At 39.6% G+C, this 21,925-nt stretch overlaps 1 protein-coding gene and 1 pseudogene across 2 annotated transcripts in view; both read left to right on the top strand.

The window, feature by feature from the left end:
- The window catches only part of LOC114459222 (E3 ubiquitin-protein ligase TRIM39-like), a 303,562-nt gene that overhangs the window by 151,430 nt on the left and 130,207 nt on the right, over positions 1-21,925 (top strand). The gene's annotated exons all lie outside the window — the stretch shown is intronic.
- On the top strand, positions 1,339-1,455 carry LOC114459256 (uncharacterized; annotated as a pseudogene).

Raw genomic sequence — 21,925 nt, 5'->3', positions numbered from 1 at the left:
GAATGTGTGTCTTTGTGTGTTAACCCTGAGGTGGACTGGCGACCTATGAGTGGTGTACCTTTAAAGACTTTTTAAAACTTATTAAAATAATGCAATGTGCTCTGGCGCCCTCGTGTGGCCTGGAATAGCAAAAGCATAGATAGTTGAAAGACTTTTAATTCATATGTGGGAATTTTCATTTAAAAAAATGTACTTTACAAATTAAAGTAGAATATAGAAAACTAAAAACACTTATTAAATTAATGAGTTAGACTAACAAAACACTAAAACATTAAAATAAACACCTAAATAATATTAAAATTATGTGAAAACAAAAATGGCCTCAATTCCTGATGAAAAACGGAGTAAATTAAAAACAAATAAAATGACAGCAATAATATTATTATCATATATTTATAAAATATTAATATTATTACTGAAAATATAACATCAACCTGGAGTTAATAACAGGCTTTGTGATGTTTCTTCTTGAAAACATTAATTATGCTAATTATGAAGAGAAAACTCAGGTGTGTTTAAGCAGCACCACATGTGAAATGAATTAGAAATAATTGAAAATATAAATATACATACCCGAAAAACAACACCAACAAGGCCAATAAACATTTACAGAACAAGACAATAAAATTAATGGTAAACACAAAAAACAACATAAAAAAATTTAAAAAAAATCAAAATGAGGGGAAAAAACAATAAATATACAAAAGCTAAAGGAACAACAACAAAAGTAAAATAGGGAATAGTAAACAACACAAAAACAAGTATAAGTGTAGATATGTACCGGTATGTGTGTTTTATATGTGTAAGTTTAAGTTAAATCCTGTTGAACATCCTCTCTCGCTCCCTGTTCTGATCGATGCTCGACTAGCCATGCCTGTAACGTTTCACTGCGCATGCTCCGATCATGCCGATGTGGCCGTTGTCTTCCAGACCTTCCTGACGTCACCCAGAGTTTAGGATGAAATAATGAGTGTAAATAATGAAGCTTTTTATGGTTTTACTGCTATTTGGTCTTTATAGTGGAGTCAGTGTGGAGGAAGGAGATAGACTTATCAACAAATGTGAAGGTAGGATTATTTTAATCAGGCTCTACTACTGTGTATCAACACAGAGTAATGAGTCATTACGTGTTTATAACATGTGTAATAATCATAGATTTGTCCAAACATAATGATACAAATCTATTTATAATGATAAAGCAACAGGGAATGCACTCACCTCTGAAGGTGTGCTATGGTATCTGCCACTAAGATGTTGATAGTAAATATAATACTTCTTTTTTCTTCTTGTTATGATTGTAAAATGAATGAATCTGTGATAACCACATTTATTTATTTACTTTGTGGCCACACCAGCCTGTCATTGCCTGATCTCATTAGATCTCAGAAGATAAGCAGGTCTGGTCCTGGTTAGTAGGTGGATGGAGACCACTGAGAATTCCAGGTGCCACAGTGGGGTGTCAGTCACCCCAGTGGTATCTGTCATTGTGCCCTTGGGCAAGGCACTTCACCTACATTGCCTAGTATGAATGTAGTGTGTGAGTGAGTGTTGGTGGTGGTCAGACGGGCCGATGGTTCACTATGGCAGCCTCGCTTCCGTCAGTCTGCCCCAGGGCAGCTGTGGCTACAATAGTAGCTTACCACCACTAAGTGTGGAGTGAAAGAATAATGCCTTAATTCTGTAAAGCAACTTTGAGTGTCTATGATAAAGTGCTATATAAAACTGATGCATTATTATTATTATTATTACTTATCTAAATACTATCCAGTGTTATCCAGGAAGTTTTATTATTATTTGCACCTTAGTATATAGCCATCTTAAAAATTTAAATCCTTGTTTTAATCAGAGATAAAATGCATTAAAAAGTGGCCACAAAAATGGTGGAAAAGGTGGTAAAATGGGATTTTAATAAAACACAGAAAATTGTTAAAAGTTGCAAATTAGAGAAAAATAAAAGAAAATAAGACAAGAAGGGGAAAAAGTTGCACATTAAAGTGACCAAAAACGGACGGAAAAAGTGGTAAAAAAAAAAAAATAATAATAATACATGATTCAAGGTGTCAATGTTGGAACAATTTAAACAGTTTAAACTGGCAAATAATAGGCATGACAAATGGTGAATGTGGTTAAAATGGCAAAATAAGCATGAAATATGGTGAAAAGAGGATAAAAGTGACAATAATGGGTCAACATAAGCAACATTAGGTGGAAAAAGTGGTGGAAAAGGTTTATAAGTGCTGAAAATGTCTTCAACGAAAAAATGTGATAAAAATTTGTTGGAGAAGTGACAGAAATGTAGCAAAAAATGCACTAAAAGGAGCAAAAAATATGGCAAGAAATAGTGATGAGAATAGGTTAAAATATGGCAAGTTTGGTGCAGTTGCAGAATGCCCTTATTGTGGCAATTAAAAATAGAAATAAAGTGTAACCTTTAAAAAAAGAAACATTTTGGCTTTTCTTCAAATCTCATAAAAATAAAGTTTGCAATCACAAATGTTATTTTAGAACAGTAATGATAAAGCTATTTATTAATAAAGTTCAAAGAAAAAAGAGCAGCTGTTAATGGATCTTCTTCATCCTCTAGTGTGTAAGTTCTTGACGGTGGAGCTGCAGGAGGCGCTGGAGAGGACAGGTCGGTCCAAGGAGGTGCTGGAGTTGGGGGAGGTGCTGGACACGGGCAAGAATAGACGCAATATTAAATAGTACACGTTGTAAGAACAACACACTCATCAACCATAATTATCCTTAAATAGCTTTAGAATGCTTAGGATTTTAAAGCATTGCATCGTGGGTAGTTGATGATCTGTGTGATGATGTTTAGGGAGACCCGTTTGACTGAGGCCGTGGACAACATCTGTGAACGCATCCTGCAGTACAGCGTTCACGCATAGAGGCCTGGAAGTCTACGCTACGCCAAGGTCAGTCCCCGGCCCGGGGTGCTTGGCCTGCTGGCCGGGCCGGTCCTGGCGGGGGTCTTTCGGGGCGGGTGGCGCGTGCCGCGCCCTTGCGTACCTACTGGTACGGCCCCTGCTTGGGCAGTGCCCCGTGAGGTAGGGTGTCGGGGGCCGGAATAGGGGGCCACATCCCGGCGGGGCGGTCTGGCTTGGCCCTTGGAGGGGGCCCTGGCTTTAAAAAAAAAAAAAAAACTGAAGCTCGTGGCGCGGGCGGCATCAGTGAAGGGTGATCTGGGGCGCCGTGGGGGGCTAGGTTGGGGTGCCTGGGGGCCGGCGGGGAGACTCCCAGCGGCCCCCTGGTGCCTTATGCGGCTTGGGGTGTGGTCGTCCTCCCTGGGCGGGCTGCTCCTGGTGCTGCATCCGTTCCGGGTCCTTCTGGCCTGGGGTCGGGCCCCTGCTGGCTCTGGGCTCGCCGGCGGGTGCCCACTGGCTGCCTGTTCGGCGCGGTTCTGGTCGTCTGCTGGGCGTGGGCTTCGGCTCCTCCGCTGGGGCCTCGGGCAGGGAGTTCTCTGGGCCCTCCCCTCGGGGGGTTGGGCGCGGGGGTGGGGTGGGGGGGTGGGGGGGTCGATGGGGTGGGGGGTCTGGGGGTTGGGGGTGGGATCGGTGGCGTGGTGCGCTGGGTCCTTGGCTCCTTGGGGCTTTCTCGGGTGTGTATGGGGGGGCGATGGCTGCCTCTCGGCTTGGGATCTTGGGGGCGTTCGGGGGACTGCTTGGCCGTGGGGTGGTCGCCGGGGGCCCTTAGGCTGCCTGCTCTTGCTGCTGGCCTGACTGCTTCTTCGGGCCCGGGGGCGGCTCTTGGGTTTTGCAGTGGCGGTACTTGGAAATACATTTGTCATGGATGCACTGGCCTTGGGCTGTGGGATAACACTCATACTGGGCTCAACCTTAGACACGTTGTTCCCAAATACCTGTTTTATGGAATTTCCACTCACCTCTTCCTCTGTTCACAGCCACCACCATTATTCCTAAACCACACACTGGTCACCAAACTGGCTTGACAACACAACAATAAACACAATATACACAACCACAATTTCACATCGCATCACTTAAAACTATTCCCCACCCATTCCATATCCTATCTTGTATCCCTCTTCCCTGTTAACTTCTCCACCCCCCTCCAACCCCTCACCTTGGTGTAACACTGCCCTCTCTTTTTTACATCCTCCCTTTAATAAAGTATTTCTTACCCTTCCCTAGGGAGGGCTGGTGACGGTCACAATTATGCAATGAAATAAATAAATTTATTTAATTGCAATAATAAAATATGCATTGCTGTCAAAAGATTGCACTTCTTGTAGTGTTAACCTTCGACAGCATGTGCAGACAAGGTAAAAAAAAAAAAAAAAGTTAAATCAACACAAGATTCATTCATAATAGGTAATAGTTTAGTGTTCTAAATAACATGTGTTTACTAATGCAGTTGTGTGTGTGGGTGTGTGTTCAGTGTGAGACCATGCTGGAGCAGTACGAGGACGTAGTGGAGGACTGGTACTTCCATCACCAGGACCAGAGGCTGGAGAACTTCCTGTGTGAGAAGCACATCCTGAAGATGTCAGAGCAAGGTGACAAATATAAAGAAAGAGCAGACAATGCAGAGTGGAATCAAAAAAGTACCGTATTTGAGAGTTAAACTTACCAAGTCTCCTTAGTGCAGCAGTTCCTGATTAGAACCACAGGAGATGCTAAATGTACCAACTTAAAAAAAAGACAGAAAAACCCTTGAGATACCAGGGGTTCTCAACCGAGACACTGGGAAGTGGTCGTCAGAATATTTTCTGAACAATTTGAGCCCATTTTTGCTTATATTTTACCATTTTTTTCTGCAACTACACCAAACTCACCATATTTTAACCCGTTTTCATCACTTTTTCTTGCCATAGTTTTGCTTCTTTTAATGCATTTTTGCTACATTGCTCCTATTTCTGACACTTCTTCATCAAATTTCAATGTCTTTTCTGTACATTTTTTCCACTTTCAAGACGTTTTCAGCACTTATAAACCCTTTCCACCATTTTTACCACCTAATGTTGCATATGTTGACCCATTATTGTCAATTTTAACCTCTTCACCATATTTCATGCTTTTTTTTTTCTTCAATTTAACCACATTCATGATTTGTCATGCCCATCATTTGCCAGTTTAAACCAATTGTTCCAATTTTGACACTTTGAAACCTTTTTACCACTTTTTCTGTCTGTTTTGGCTGCTCTAATTTGTAAGTTTTAACCAGTTTAGCTCCTCCCAGTTGACTCTCTCCGAGGCGAGCTTCCTTCCTGTTCCCTCGCTGCTGTGTTCCCACAGGTGTTGGTTTGTTTTTATTATCCACACTGAGTGCACAGGTCATGTGACGGGTGGCCCCTGGAGCTGCTCCAGGGTCTCTGGGAGCTGGAGTCCACTCTCCAAAGCACTGGGTTTCTTTCCAGTGACGGCGCAGCCACAGCTAAGTTTTTTCCACCAGGCGACAAACCACCACGTCTGTGAAGAAGTAACAGAAGTCCTGAAAGTCCATCCTGAGAGAGAACTGGACCATATTTTGACTTTTAAAAAAGAGGACATTTGGACTGACCTCAACATACTCAAAGTACTCAATGTTTTTGTGAATCTACTTTGTAACGGCAAAATATAATATAGTAAATAAATAAGTTGTAATTGTTCATAAGGTTTAAAACTAAATGTATCTCTTTATAACAAATACTTGAAGACTGAAGTCACTCGCCTTTATCATGTCTTATTACAATCTGTCCTTGAAAAATCTCATGTCTACCTTCTTAAAATCTGTCATTCATTGAAACAATGAGAAACATCTAGAAATTAAAAAAAAGAAAAAAACTCAAGGTTTACAGAATATTAAATAATCATTATATACACTTCAATAAATGACAGTGAAAGTTTACATCACATCGTCTAATGCTGACTGAGCTTTATTCTGTCTGTTGTCTGTGGAGACGAGGAAATGATGAGGTCTAGACCAGAAGAACTTTCTACATTCTTCCAGTGGCTCCTTCACTTTCAAATCCCTCCCTGAACCTCCATGGAGGTTTGATCATCCAGAATGATATTTATTAAATAAATCCACCAGTATTCACAGGCTGCCAAGTTTCACACAATGTCAAGAGTGAGATTTTAGTGACATGATGCGTTCTGGGAAGAAAATATGTCCTTTTTTAACATGACTTTGTCCTGTTTTAACGTTGATTTCTACCTTCAGAATGATGTCATCACCTCCATGACAGTGGCTCTCCCTGCACTGTTGCCTCCTAATGCTAGTTTTAATCAACCACAAATTACAAATGAAAACTAACAAGAATTTTGACAAAATACATTTATTTGTAAATATTTCATATCAACCAACTGTCCATCATTTATCTGGGGACATGTCTCATGTTGTAGGTGTTTGTCACAGATGTTGATGATGACAGAGGCTCCCACTTAAAACACTGTGGCCCAAGGCAGTGCTACCTTTACCTCAGCTCTCCTTGTCTGCAACAGAAAGGACGTCATTAAAAAGATCATCATGTAAAAAACATTAAAACATCTTGTGATTTTCATCCTTTAAGTGATCACATGATCATATGCAGGTGTTATTATATTATAAAATGCTTTAGAAGCACCACTTCAGTCCACATAAAGCTACAATCTGGAATAACAGCTGTATTTTATACAAGAGGAAAACTTTATTCTTTAAAGATTGGATTGAAAAGGGACTATAATACATTTAATGGATGACAATGGTAATATTTACAATCATTGTGATTTTAAAGATAAATGTTCTCAGAAACAACATTCATTAGTAGTCAGGGCTATTCCTATTGCCTTGATTCATTTCATTAAAGGAATATTACTGTATTCATCAGTATCCACAAAGATCAATAAACTGTTCATTGGAAGTTATTGTTTTTAGACACTGTTATTTATTAAACAATGTTTTCATCTTCAAGTAAAGAGACAAATAATATCTTCAAACTATTAGAAAACAGATATTATCAAAATTAGGACAAATATTTATAATTTCCTTTATTTCCTAAAATGAAACAGATTAATTTTAAAACAATGAATGATGTTTATCCATGTAAATATATTTTTAATGATTATAGGTTTAATATGGATGATTACAGCTCCATGTTAAGTCAAACTAATAATGAAAGTCAACAACACGTCTTTTTTTCCTGTTCTGTGGTGAAGAGGTTTTAGGAAAGAGTTGATTGGCTGCTCACACACACTGTGATACCTGGCTTTGATTAGCATTTGGTTACATTTGCTTTTATTTTGAAGGACAAAGATGTGGAATTTATATGTAGCAATTTGATGATATTTGGAAAACATTTGATACATAAATGTAGTTTTTTAAAATTATCCCAAATGTTAAAGCTTTTAAAATTGATCTTAAAAATGTGTTGAAGTCATTGAAAACATTACAAAACAGAAGAGAAAGTTGTAATGTACCCCTGTTATTATTATTATTATTATTATTATTATTATTATTATTATTATTATTATTATTGCTGCTGCTTGGATAAGTGGATTGGTGTGATGTTTGTATATGAATGTAGACTGTACAGACTGATCAAAAGACAATACACAACATTGACAATCATGATAGAAACAGAAAAAACTAAACTTAAAACTAAAATAATTAATTTAACAAAAGGTTTAGAACAGACACATTTTACATTGTTTATAAACATTTTCAACTCATTTAGAAAATGTAAAAACAGCTTCATTTTAAAATATCTACATTTGTGTTTTACTAAAAAAAAAAAAACTTCATAAATTCGTAACATATTTGTGTATTTATATGTACAAAAAGAGGGAATAACTTTTAAAATATAATTTATTTTCAAAGGAAGAAGAAAAGGATTATGTTTCAATGCTTGTTTAAATAATTTACTTTCCTTAAAAAATAAGTAATAAAACATTTTTTTTTTTTTTAAATAAGGTAAAAGCAACTGTAGATTTTATGTGATCTACAGTGATTTTACTGTCAATGCTTGTACAATATTAATCTACAATATCTATTGTTTCTGAGAACAAACCAAACATAATTTAATCATAAATAAATCGACAAATTTCCTCTGAAATCTATTAAATCATCCACAGACCAAATCCTTCAGTCTGTAACTACTTTATTCACTCTTAAATCACCATTAAAGTTTATTGTGACGTCAGCGCAACAGATGAGTGGTTGCCAGGTTGAGTATTTTCCCGCTGATTGTGAGATTATAAAATAACTAACTTACTGATCAAACAGTTTAACATTGGTTAAAGGTGATATTTATGTTTTATTTGGATGATGAACGGATGGTTTTTGGAACGTTTCTGTAGATATTCAACATATTTCATGCGGGGAATCGTCGGTTGTATCTGGCAACCAGCTAGAATCAGGAACCGAGCAGTGAAATGGAGGACGGACAGAGCTGGATGATGACTACCGTTAAACTAGAAGAAGAAGAGGAAAAGGAACAAATATTATGGAGGGAAGTGAAGCTGAGTATGAGTAAGACGGACAGTGATGATGATGATGATGAAGGCTGCAGGAGGAAAGCTGTGCTGGAGGAGCTTCGTCATCCCGACCATGTGTGGGACGGAATGTTTGCTCCAAAGATGGAGAAAAGCGGAGAAGAAGAAACGGAGGAGTTTTCAGATGTGTGCTCTGTGAAGGAAGAGGTTAGAACACTCCGTGTGTTTCCATTCATTCACTCACTCACTCACCACATTCATCCGCTGTTACACACACACTGGAGACTAGTTTAACTGGTGACCCACTTCATTCACACTCACATTTCTCTATCAATATGTGACGATGTAAAGGTGGAACAACCTGTGTGTACTCAGTGGAACACAGAGAACAAACTACAGAAAAACACACTTTATGTTAATGAGCTAAGGAGTGGGCAGGGACCGTCTACAAAGTCACACCCCCAAAGGAAGCGTCAACAATAACACCAATAACCCTGTGGACAGTCTTTATTAGGGCTCTCTATTTACTATAGCAAATATAGTTAAGAAGATACTTTATCTGATTTATGTTTTCATAAATATCCAGTATTAATGTCATTAATTAGTATTAACTTTAAAAATAACTGTAGTACCCTGAAAACAACAACCTCTAAGTACTACAGAAGAAGTATTAACAAAAATAATGTTTATTAATTTGTATTTTATTTAAAGTTTGTAAATAACCAATACTGTAATTAATATTAATTTCATTTATTATCCTGTAAACCTGGTTTTCAACTTGTCTCACCCTGGGACCCACATTTTGCCACGGTCATTAAATCACAACCCACTTTTTTTTAGAGTTCTACCAACCAAATTTAATCTTTCAAAAATAGCTGTCGACAACACACATATGTAACATTTTTAAAAATAAATCTATATATTTTCCTGTGCAACATGCATTTTACAGCATGCCTATCAAAAGAAAAGTTTCTTTCAAAATAAGACAAGTCCAACATGAGAGACATTAACTTCAGTATTTATTTTGGCCATCTGTCCGCGAGCCACTTTTGGATCCTGAACCAGGGTTTGCCCCAGAAAACGTGCTAAGTCTGTGGGTAGTGAAGCCCACCGACAGCCCACCGTGTTTTTGTAAAAAAAAATGTTAGAAGTTAAGAGGAATTAATGGCTATTATGTGATATTATAAGCCATTTATTAATGATACTTAAACGTAGAGTCTTACAAAAAGGCACAAAAAAATACAATTAAAATAAATAATTACAATTGTTTTCACTTAAGTTAAATCCCAGTGAATCTTAAAAAAAGCCATTTTTGGTCACATTTCAAAGTAAAATAAATGAACATAAAAAAAAAGTGCAAACATGGCCAAGGGGTAAAACTAGGAAACTCAGAGGCTTCAGTGATTGACAGCCTACATCATGAAAAACATGAAAGTTATTAGTTATTTTTATCATATATATTTCATTTTAGTCAGTGTACTGTATTTACATTATTTATTGGTTACTTTTGCTTTCTGCATCTCAATGCTAGTGCCATGGTGTAGAGTCTAGGGCTGCAACTAATGACTATTTTAATAGTCGACTAGTCATTGATTATTGAAACAATCGACTAATTGGATGATAAATCGTACAATTATTTACTCTATGTTGCTACAATCTTTTACATTTGGCTTGGGTCAAAGTACAATGAATAAAAACAATACATAAGTAATAAAACAATTCTCAACTTAAAGTGTAAACAGGTTCCTTACAAACACAAATTAAACTGAATAAATCATCACCAGAATGTGCTTCATTAATAACATTTATTCATTATAAAAAGCTACAATATCTGCTGACTCATAGAGCTGATATTTTATGAAACATGTTTGTACATATGGGTCACTCCATTAGTGTTATTGTATATCATCTATTTATTTCCTCATTTATAACAAAATTATTTTAGAAAAAAAATAAAAAGTACATGAAAAGCAAAAATAACTCCAATAGTGTTTTTATTGCTGCTGAATCTAGTTTATTTTATTTATTATATATTAATTAGTTACATAAAGTTTTGGTTGATAAATATCTCACTGATTTACTATAATTAAACTAGATCAGACTTGATGATTTAATCATTAATATACTGAGATTATTACTAATGGGATATTCTGGTGTAATAATCACAATATTTACATTACTGTCTAATGGGACCAGCTTTGTCTGTAAACACGTGAAATATAATTTAAAACATTGCATTTGAAGGTGGGACAGATGAATAGTGACGATAGTTTTATGCTAAAATTTATTTCACACTAAGTGTGACATGTTAGCTTTTATCCTTCCATAAAATTAATAAATCTGTGGCTCTCTGTGGTTTAATGATGGTAAATTGTGTAGTTTTTACTATAGTGTCATCCTTTCATGAAGTGGTTTGCGTTAACACCTAGCCCAGTCTTATGTGTCGGTCACATCGTTGTTACCGGGAGCTCCCGGTAAGAGCGCTGAGCTCCTGTTAACAAGGACGTATTCTTATCTTGGGTTGTCACGATGCTAGAATTTCAACCTCGCCTATAGAGCACTGGGGGAAACCCTGACCCACCGGTTGAGAATTGCTGCTCTAAACAACTGACGGTCTGTAGTAGGTCTCCGTCTACTACACCCAATATATTAACAAAACATATTTTTCTGTTTTTTTTTTTGAAGAATTGTCATTATTGACGTCATTATTATTTATCATTAACTTATTCAAATATCATTCTCCTACATGAAAACAGCAGATCATCAGTTATAAGTCCCTCTCTAACTACTACAGATGAGATGGTAATAAAATACTCTTTATCGGTTTTTAAATAACTTTTATTTGTAAATAATCATAAAAAATATAATAACTTATCAATGACTACACACACCTCTACTACACCAAATATATTTAGAAAAAACACTAAAATATGATAATAATAATAATAATTAAAGTCGCGAGCGGCGTCATAGGTTCCGATGAAGCGGCCGGGGGCGGTAACCCACGGTCACGTATACCACTGTTTTGGGAATTGGCCTGAGCAAATTTGGTGTAAATTGGTGTAAAAACAACTGAGATATTGCATTTACCAAGAAATGGCGAAAGATTTTCCTGTCATGATAGGCCCCTCCCACTTTTCACAGCCTGCTCTATTTGCCATAGCAATGTGCTTCCATCTAATAAGATTCATCCTACAGTGTTTTGAAGTCAACACGACATATCGTCTGTCCGCTACAGCTGCTCGTGTAGGACGACCACAGAAGCGGCGCCCTCTGAGAACGCAAGGCATTATGGGTAAATTGGTTCTCGAGTTTTGTTTATGGCTGTACGGTCATCATGTGTATCAAATATGAAGCAGTTTGAACTTTGCATTCTAGAGTTATAAGCTTTTTCCTAGAACGGCGTCCTGTAAATGCTAACCGTGTACATGACCTTAAATGACACTGGTCGAAAACACAAGGCAATGGGAAATGTTTCAAAGCAGTCATGACCAAGCTTGGGCACATGTCCTTTGTGTGAAATTTGAAGCGGATCGAAGTTTGTGTGTCAGAGTTATGGAGATTTGGAATTTTTTACGTGCTAACAAAAATTAGCATTGCAGTTTTGTGGCGGCGCCACGACCAAACCATGACAAGTTTTAAGCGAATCGGATGAATCCCCTCAGACTAGATAGCGCAGATGCGTTTCGAGGGCGAAACGCCATTTTTGACCTTTGACCCAAGATGGCTGACTTCCTGTTTGGTTTTGGGCGGGGTCACAATGTAACTTTTTGCTCATTCTGGGGCGAAGACTACATCTGGCGATTTTCGTGCAAATCGGTCAGACCTGGCGGTCGTGTGGTTCCATCGTTTGTTTTGGCGGCGAAAACGCACGCATAGCCTGTCCGTTTTTTTTCACGCCACCAAATTATCAAAATTTTCGCCAGGCCTGAGGTGCGTGCAAATTTCGGTGAGTTTTCGGGCATTTTTAGGGGGTCGAATTAGCGATCAAAGGCGGACGGGGTATAATAATAATAGGAAATAAAAGCGAAAACAATAGGTTCCTCTGTCCCATTCTGGGACATCGGAACCTAATAATTAATCAACTAAAAATATAACCTTTTTTTCATTTAAAAATTATGGTGATGTTTTGAACCCAGTATATCGTATGGTATTCTGCAAATTAAATATGATTAAAAATGTGATTTATATAAATTAATTGATAAAACAAGTACAGGAAACATCTCATTTTCTATATTCATGAAAAAGATAATTTATGAAAAGATTTTTAGCTTGTGCTAGTAAGATGGTTATTATCATTATGCAGATCTATCCTAGAATTTAATGTAACTAGAGACAGACCTGATAAAGGTAGTTTATGGTTTTCAGGTTAATAGAGTGACCTTTGAATAGTTTATTGCTAATAATTACATTATTAATTAGTGATGCACTAAAAATCTGACCAAACATGATGTTATAAAGACGTGAGTAAACGACACAGTCAGTGCACGCTTGTCTAGAAACAGACCAACTTGTCTGTGGACTCGAGGAGCGTCTGTATTTAATACAGCTGATCACTACAGAGTTGATGGAGCAGTAAGTGTATTTTATGTGTGTGTGTCACTTAGACACTGTAGTTACATGTAGCCCTCCATTTTTTTTTTTTTTCTCTCTTGTCTGCACATGCTGTCAAAGGTCAACACTACAAGAAGTGCAATCATTATGAGACAGCAATGTATGTTTTGTTATTGCAATAAAATACATTGATTTATTTTATTGCTTAATTGTGACCATCACCAGCCCTCCCTAAGGAAGGGCAAGAAATCTTTTATTATAGGGAGGATATAAAAAGGGAGAGCAGTGTTGCACCTGAGTGGATAGGGAGGGGGAGGGGAAAGGGAGCAGGGAGGAGAGACTCAAGGTAGGAAATGGAAAGGGTGGGGAAGAATAGATTGTTTTACAGTGAGGGTGAGATGTGAAGTTGTAGAATATATTGTGCTTATTATGTTATGTAATCAAGCCAGTATAGTGACAAGTGTGAAGCTTAGCTATAATGGTGGTGGCTGTGAACAGGGGGAATGAGTGAGTGGTAGTACCTAAAGCAGGTATTTGAGATTAACGTGTCTAAAGTTAAGCCCAGTATGAGTTTTATCCCACATCCCAAGGCGTGCCAGTGCATCGTATACCAGTATATGTGCAAAAAAAACGCTACCGCAAACCCAAGAACTGCCGACCTCAACCACCGAAACAGCTAGAGCCGCCCCCCAGCAAAGAGCACCATCCCGGAGCGCCAAGCCACCCCGCCCCAACCCTGGCGCAGAGTCCAGCACCCCCCAGCGCGCCCACACCGGTGCGGCAGGCTACCCACACGCCGCGAGGCGCGCCCCCAAGGCAACCAGGAGACGAGACAAGCACCAAGCCCCACCCGTAGGGAAGGGGCACCCCACGCCCCACCAGGCCGGCACCGCCCGGAGAGACCCCCCACCAACGTCCCCAGCAGAGCACCCCCCTCCCACGGAGGCCACCCTTAATGACCCTTGTACCGACACGAGACACCCCTGACGCCAGCACAGCCCAGAGGACAGCGGGCCCCAGCCACCAGCCCCACCCCGCCCAAGGCGGCGCGGCACCCCGCTGAACCGCAGTTAGCCCCTGGGCAGATGGCGGGGGGGCGCGCCCCGAGACGCCGAACCCAAAGACCCACCCCCGGGACACCCTAGCCCAGACACGGCACCCACGGGGCCCCGCGCCCCCAGCCAGCAGACCAACCACTCCTGACGCAGATCCGCCAGGACAGGAGCCACTGGCCTCGCCCCCACACACACCCACCCAGCACGACCCAGGGGAGGCCCCACAACTCACCCTTTCCTCCCCCCGAAGCTACACAAGCCGGCCCCTGCGGTCCCCCAAGTGAGCCCCCGGGGAGGGGGCGGCTCGGCCCACCCCGCCAGCGGCACCGTCAGCGAAGGCGCGCCCCAGGGAATCAGGCCAAGGTGCCCAGACCGCGGTGTTTTCCTCGGACAGACCTTCAAGTGGGTGCTGGAGAATCCTCTCGGGTATGCTGCTTACCTTGTGGCTGCTATGAGGAGGGATCCCACAGGAGGCAGCAAGGATTCAACAGATCATGCCCACAATAAGCAGTGTTTCAGGGAGTATGTGGAGCTCTTTCCTTCAGGCAATATTGCTGTTGCTATGAAGGAAGAGCAGTATGTTGAGAAAAAGTCTCAGCAGACAGTCACCACACAACAGAGCTCTATTCAGAGTAAAGGATCACAGCCTTCTCCTAAGAAATGCTCCTCTGTTGCCTCCCTGTCCTCCCTCTTGGTCAGGAAAGGCGAGCAAAACTTAACCCAGATGGTGAAAAGGCTGGTGTCTCCAATGAAAGTCAGACCATGTTACATACATACATACATTAATTTATTATTTGTCTGCCATTCAGTAGTTGTGATGCTTTTTCTTTTTCTTTTTTTGGTAGCTTTGACGCATGCACGTACTCAGCCCTCGTCCACCATCAGTAGCCCCACCTCTTCAACTCCTCCCGCCTCTGTACCCTCATCGTCCTTTGTGGAGGAAACTCCATCCACCTCTGCAGTCCCGGGACCCTCCTCTGCCCCTGGACGCTCCTCATCTGCCCCCGGCAAACCTGTGTCTGAGCCTGATGACATCACTTTGCTGGCAGAGGTCTTAAGATGGGAAGAGGCCCAAACGACAAGTTAGTCAACATTACATTATTTTTAAAAAAAATATCAGTCTTCGATCATTGATTTTATTTATTCATTTAGTTTTTGCATTTACATTATAAATGAAAAATAAATGTATATTATGTACCTCCTTTGATTTATGTCTTTTGCATTCATCTGTTATTTCAGAAGCTTTCAAATATTTTGTTTATGTTGATATTTGCTTTTAATTTTTCATCTATGTTTTTTGCATTTTTTTGTGCGTGTTTTAGCACAGAGAGTCTGTCTTCCAGCTGGCTGGATAAAGACGCTCCCTGAAGTAGACCAGAAGTGGATGTCAAAGGCTCTGTTCAAGTGGACAGCACAGGGACACCCAGAGTTGGACTTTAACAGAGTGGACAAACTTTGGTGGTATCCTCCACAGGTGCCATTGCAGGCCAAAAATGTCCCTCGGCTGGAGAACTACTTTAGCCATCCTCTGTTCCTCTGGATGCCTCGAAAGCTTTGGCAAGTAAAGCTGATGTGTCCTCACTCAGATTGTCACAAAGAGCTCCTGTATTCAGCTGGTCTGCATCAGAAGATCAGACAGGTGGTGAGTTTAGGCTCCATCTATTTTATGGCATCTGAATATCTTGCCTGCAATAGATGCAAGAGGAAGGTCATCAGCTGGAGCCATGGCATCATTTCACAGCTTGATGTTGGCCACAGGATGCAGTTTCCATCCATTTTAACATCCAAACTTGCTTGTGATATGGAGGTTGTGAGTTTGATGCCTGGGAAACAGCAGCAGTCAGATTCAGAGGAAGCTGCAGGAGCGTCACTCTGAAATCTGGCTGCAGAAGACGGTGCAGTACCTGACAGACTGCAGAGGAGTGAAGAGTGCCATGGAGAAGGGTCTGATTAGTCCTGTGACATTTCCACCCACACCTGCAATGCTTACTGTTCCTAAACACAGGTGGCTGATGCAGGTGTACGCCCAGGATGTTCTTCAGAGGCTGGAAGAAATTAAAGCAGCCATCATGTCCCAACTTGGCCGCATTTTAAAAATGGATTCTACGAAAAAAGTTGCCCGCAAACTTGCAGGGAGGAGCTTTGGAACTGCGACCTGGGTGACAAATGTTGGAAATGAGCATGGACAGGTCATCATGTCTGTGCTCACTGCCAGTGAGGGGTTTGGCCTCGGGCCAATGATTGACGGGCTGGTCAGGAGATACAGGATGGCTGGGGTACCTCCTCCTGATGTGCTCTATGTCGACAAAGACTGCTGTGGCAACAGCTTTTTAGGAGAATGTTCGAAGAATGGAAACATCTGAACATCCGGCTCGACATTTGGCACTTTATGAGGAGGTTTTCGGTTGGCTGCACAACTGATTCCCACCAGCTGTATGCCACTTTCATGGGTCGCCTCAGCCACTGCATCTTCATGTGGGATGAAGACAACCTGAAGGCCCTGAAAATAGCAAAGCAGTCAGAGCTAGAAGCTAAAGGCCGAACTCCATCTGAGGCAGATGTACTCCGGTCTATCAGCCAAAGTGAGCTTGCCCTGCACTGCAAGAGGACCACCCGCGGTGTTCGGGAGACACAGGTTCTCATTGAAAGGCTCATCCAGGGCTTGGATGGTGACAACGGTCATGACACTCTGGGAGTCCCACTGATAAACTCAGCAAGAATGAGTCAAATCGTTAAATCCCAGAAGATACATGTCACCTGCATCCAGGATCCACAAGGGATCCAGCTTTACCTGCAGACGGGAAATGTCCTGAAGGGAGGTCACCGTCTGCCCACGTACCGCTGTGCCCGAGGTTCTACGTCACTGGAGTCTTTTCATCTTCACCTGAACCGTTTTCATCCCTGGTAAACATTGTCATACTTTATTTGTTTTTGTTTTTCTTACAAAAGTATTTTGTGACTACACTGAAATATAACATGATGGATCCTAAAGAATCAGATTAATTGCAAGTCTTCTAATGATTATAAACAGAAATATGTTGTTGGAACAATATGTATGATGAATATTTTTATATATTTTATTTATATACATGGCTGTATCAAGATGAATATGTCAGTTTAAATGAAGCCACTCCTCCCAGTCATTTAAATACTCATATGCCACGAGACATAGGCCGTGGAGGTGGTGTAGCAGCTATTTATCATTCCTCTCTCCTAATCTATCCTAAACCATAGGCCAGTTACACTTCCTTTGAAAGCCTGGTTCTAAATTTATCTCATATCGAATCAAAAACCTGCCAGCCAGTCTTATTTGCGATAATTTACCGTCCTCCAGGCCCTTATTCTGAATTTCTATCAGAATTCTCTGAGTTTATATCAAACTTAGTCCTCAGTTCTGATAAAATACTGATAGTAGGAGATTTTAATATCCATGTGGACAAAGATAGTGATAGCCTGAGCTCAGCCTTTATGTCCCTAATAGACTCAGTTGGCTTTTTTCAAACTATTAATGAAGCTACTCATCGTTTAAATCATACTCTTGATCTTGTTCTAACATATGGCCTTGATATTAATGAACTAAAAGTCTACCCTGAAAATCCTCTGCTATCAGATCACTTTTTAATATCTTTTAACATTATCCTAGAAGATCTCGCACTGTGCAATAAAATAGTTACGAGTAGAAATCTGTCCAATAGTGCTGTGGCTAAATTTAAAGAGGCCATTCCTGCTGCCTTAAACTCAGTGCACCATCCAATAAATAACTATGACATTAATTATAACCCCTCTCAACTGGATCTGCTTGTCGATAGCTCTGCTAGTCTACTAAAATCCACCTTGGACTCAATTGCCCCATTGAGGGAAAAAACTATTAAACGTCAGAGGAAAGCTCCGTGGTTTAGCTCTGAAACTCACACACTCAAACAAACAACCCGTAAATTAGAGAGAATGTGGCGCTCCAATAAAACAGAGGAGTCACGAATACTCTGGCAAGAAAGCCATAGTAAATACATGACAGCCTTACGACATAGTCGATCTACATACTATTCCTCACTAATTGAAGAAAATAAAAATAATCCGAGGTACCTTTTCAGCACTGTAGCCAGGCTAACACAAAGTCAGAGCTCTATTGAGCCCATGATTCCTCTAGCCCTCAGCTGTGAGGACTTTATGACATTTTTTAACGATAAAATTCACAAGATTAGAGATAAAATTAGCCACTCCCTGCCTTCACCTGGGCCTGCTGTACCATTAAATGTAAATAGGCCTAACCTAAACTGTTTCACACAGATAGGACTTCAGGAACTTAACTATTATTTCATCCTCCAAACCATCGACCTGCCTTTCAGATCCGATCCCAACTAAGCTGTTTAAAGAAGTTATTCCCCTAGTCTGCCCATCTTTGTTGGAGACCATAAATATATCCCTATCAATAGGCTACGTGCCACAGTCCTTTAAAGTAGCTGTAATCAAACCCCTTCTCAAAAAACCTACTCTTGATTCCAGCACTTTAGCAAACTACAGGCCTATATCTAATCTTCCTTTTATTTCAAAGATTCTTGAGAAAGTTGTGGCGGCTCAGCTCTGTGAATTTCTTCAAAACAACAGCCTGTTTGAGGACTTCCAGTCAGGTTTTAGAGCTCAACACAGCACAGAGACTGCTTTAGTTAAAGTAACTAATGATCTACTCTGGGCTTCAGATGAAGGACGACTCTCAGTGCTGGTTTTATTAGATCTTAGTGCAGCTTTTGACACTATAGATCACTATATTCTACTAGAGAGATTAGAGAAATTACTTGGAATCACAGGGACTGCCCTAAACTGGTTTAAGTCCTACCTATCTGATAGGTACCAGTTTGTACATGTGAATAATAAGTCTTCTGTGTACACTAAAGTAAGCTACGGGGTTCCTCAGGGCTCTGTGCTAGGTCCAATCCTCTTCTGTATCTATATGATCCCCCTTGGTAATGTTATGAGAAAATACTCTGTTAACTTTCACTGCTATGCTGATGATACCCAACTGTATGTATCAATGAAGCCAGGTGAGACAAATCAGCTATCTAAACTTGAGGCCTGTCTAAAGGACATTACGGCCTGGATGGACCAAAATTTTCTTCTTCTCAACTCAGACAAGACTGAGGTCATTGTACTGGGCCCGCGACACCTTAGAGAAACCTATGCTAGCTTAACTGCCCTAGATGGCATTACTCTGGCACAAAGCACAACTGTTAGAAACCTTGGGGTTCTATTTGATCAGGACTTATCCTTCAACTCTCACATAAAACAAACTTCAAGAACTGCCTTCTTTCATCTCCGTAACATTGCTAAAATCAGATCTATCCTGTCTCAGGGCGACGCCGAAAAACTAGTCCATGCTTTTGTTACCTCTAGACTGGATTATTGTAATTCTCTTTTAGCAGGCTGCCCGAGCAAGTCGCTTAAGACACTTCAGCTGGTTCAAAATGCTGCAGCACGTGTACTGACTAAAACTAGGAGAAGAGATCACATTACACCTGTATTAGCCTCTCTGCATTGGCTTCCCATAAAATATAGAATAGAATTCAAGATTCTTCTTCTCACTTATAAAGCCCTAAATGGACAGGCACCAGTCTATCTCAAGGAGCTTGTAGTGCCATACAATCCCCCCAGAACACTACGCTCTCAAAATGCTGGACTACGCGTTGTTCCATTCGTCTCTAAAAGTAGTATAGGAGGAAGAGCTTTCAGTTATCAGGCCCCACTTCTCTGGAACCATCTACCAACCACGGTTCAGGGGGCAGACACCCTCTCTACCTTTAAGGTTAGGCTCAAAACATTCCTCTTTGGTAAAGCTTTTAGTTAGGAACCAGCTCATAGCTCATAATTAAGATGCAATAGGCATAGTTTATATATATATATATTTTAGATTTATATATATATAAATATATATCTTAAATTTATTTATATATATATATATATAAATCTAATATATATACTGTATATATATATTTAATATATATGTATTTATATATATATAAATTTAAAATATATACTGTATATATATATTTAATATATATATGTATTTATATATATATATATAAATATAATATATATATATATATATAAATTATATTCATCCCTCAGACTTACTCTTGTCCATTGAAACTGTTCATTAAAAAACACCATCTTAACCAATGTATATACTAGAAAACAGCTTTTAATTAGATGTTACTGCACAGCATGTGATTTGTCTGTGTCTGTGTGTGTGTCTGGTGATCTCTGGTTAATTATGTTTGTATGATAGTTTTGTATAAACGTACAGTCTGCTGATGGCTTCGTGATGTCCAGTTATGAATGCAGACTTATTTTAGTTTTATTTATTTACAGTGATGTACAGGTGATAACCAGTGACTGTATATGTGATAACCTGGGATTAAGCAGGATCGAACCCGGTATCTACGGTATTGTTTTCAGATTTATGGTAGCCTTACCTGGACTAACAGGTCATGGCCTCATAGCTCAGAGGTTCGAGGTAGTCTGCAGTGCTGAGTCAGGTATATGTATACAGGTAGTCTGCAGTGCTGAGTCAGGTATGACGAAACAGGTAGTCTGCAGTGCTGAGTCAGGTATATGTATACAGGTAGTCTGCAGTGCTGAGTCAGGTATATGTAAACAGGTAGTCTGCAGTGCTGAGTCAGGTATATGCATACAGGTAGTCTGCAGTGCTGAGTCAGGTATATGATACAGGTAGTATGCAGTGCTGAGTCAGGTATATGTATACAGGTAGTCTGCAGTGCTGAGTCAGGTATATGTATACAGGTAGTCTGCAGTGCTGAGTCAGGTATATGTATACAGGTAGTCTGCAGTGCTGAGTCAGGTATATGTATACAGGTAGTCTGCAGTGCTGAGTCAGGTATATGTAAACAGGTAGTCTGCAGTGCTGAGTCAGGTATATGTATACAGGTAGTCTGCAGTGCTGAGTCAGGTATATGTATACAGGTAGTCTGCAGTGCTGAGTCAGGTATATCTGAACTGTGGATGTGACGTGGAGCAGGAGATATTTTATTTTTTATTTATTTATTCAGTTCATTTCCGACATGGTTGCAATCACAGAAATTCATTTTGACATTCAGAGCAGAATCACATTTTTTTTTTTTTTTTTTTGTCCTTTTGCATGCCGGAAAGGGCGACGGAAAAAAGCATGTCTTTCCTCAAGAAATGAAAACCAGGACAAAAAGTCAAAGAAAGGGAGAGAAGGTGAAATGAGGGAAAACAAGTGTTTACTCAGTTCTTCAGAAATTTAAAACACTAACATCTTTTTTAGACAATATATTATTTAGTTTGAAATTAACTACGTGCACTCTCACACATTTAAATACTGGAACATTCCTTTTGTACATCAAATCTTAAATGGAAATAAGATTAATTTTAAAGAAATATTTTTAAGACATCTACTACATTTTGCTGCCACCAAGTCTTAAATAAGTATCCAGTGTCCCCATGATTCTAATCATTCTATATTTACCTTTTAATAACCTTTGTACACATTTGCTTTGTCTGTGTGTGTATATATATATATATATACTGTATATAAATATGTATACAGTATATATTAGTGATACCTCCCCTCCCAAAAAAAGCCACTCCTTAAATTGTAGCAAAAATATGTCACAAACAAAATATTCAATAAACCATTAAAATATAGTAGAACAGATTTATAAAATACAAACAATGGATATGGAGTCATTAGCTTATTGCAGTTTTTTAACCTTGGGGTCAGGACCCCATGTGGGGTCAGCCTGGAATTAAAATGGGGTGCAAATGTCTCTTAATTAGTTAAAAAAAAAAGAAGAAAAAAAAGGTAAAAACGGATTAAAATTATTTTTTATATTTTTTTAATTATTTTTTTTCAAATACACGTCACAC

The sequence above is a fragment of the Gouania willdenowi genome, unplaced genomic scaffold, assembly GCF_900634775.1.
Source record: "Gouania willdenowi unplaced genomic scaffold, fGouWil2.1 scaffold_275_arrow_ctg1, whole genome shotgun sequence".
In the NCBI taxonomy this organism is placed as follows: Eukaryota; Metazoa; Chordata; class Actinopteri; order Blenniiformes; family Gobiesocidae; genus Gouania; species Gouania willdenowi.
This window is presented reverse-complemented; position numbering and strand designations above follow the sequence as displayed.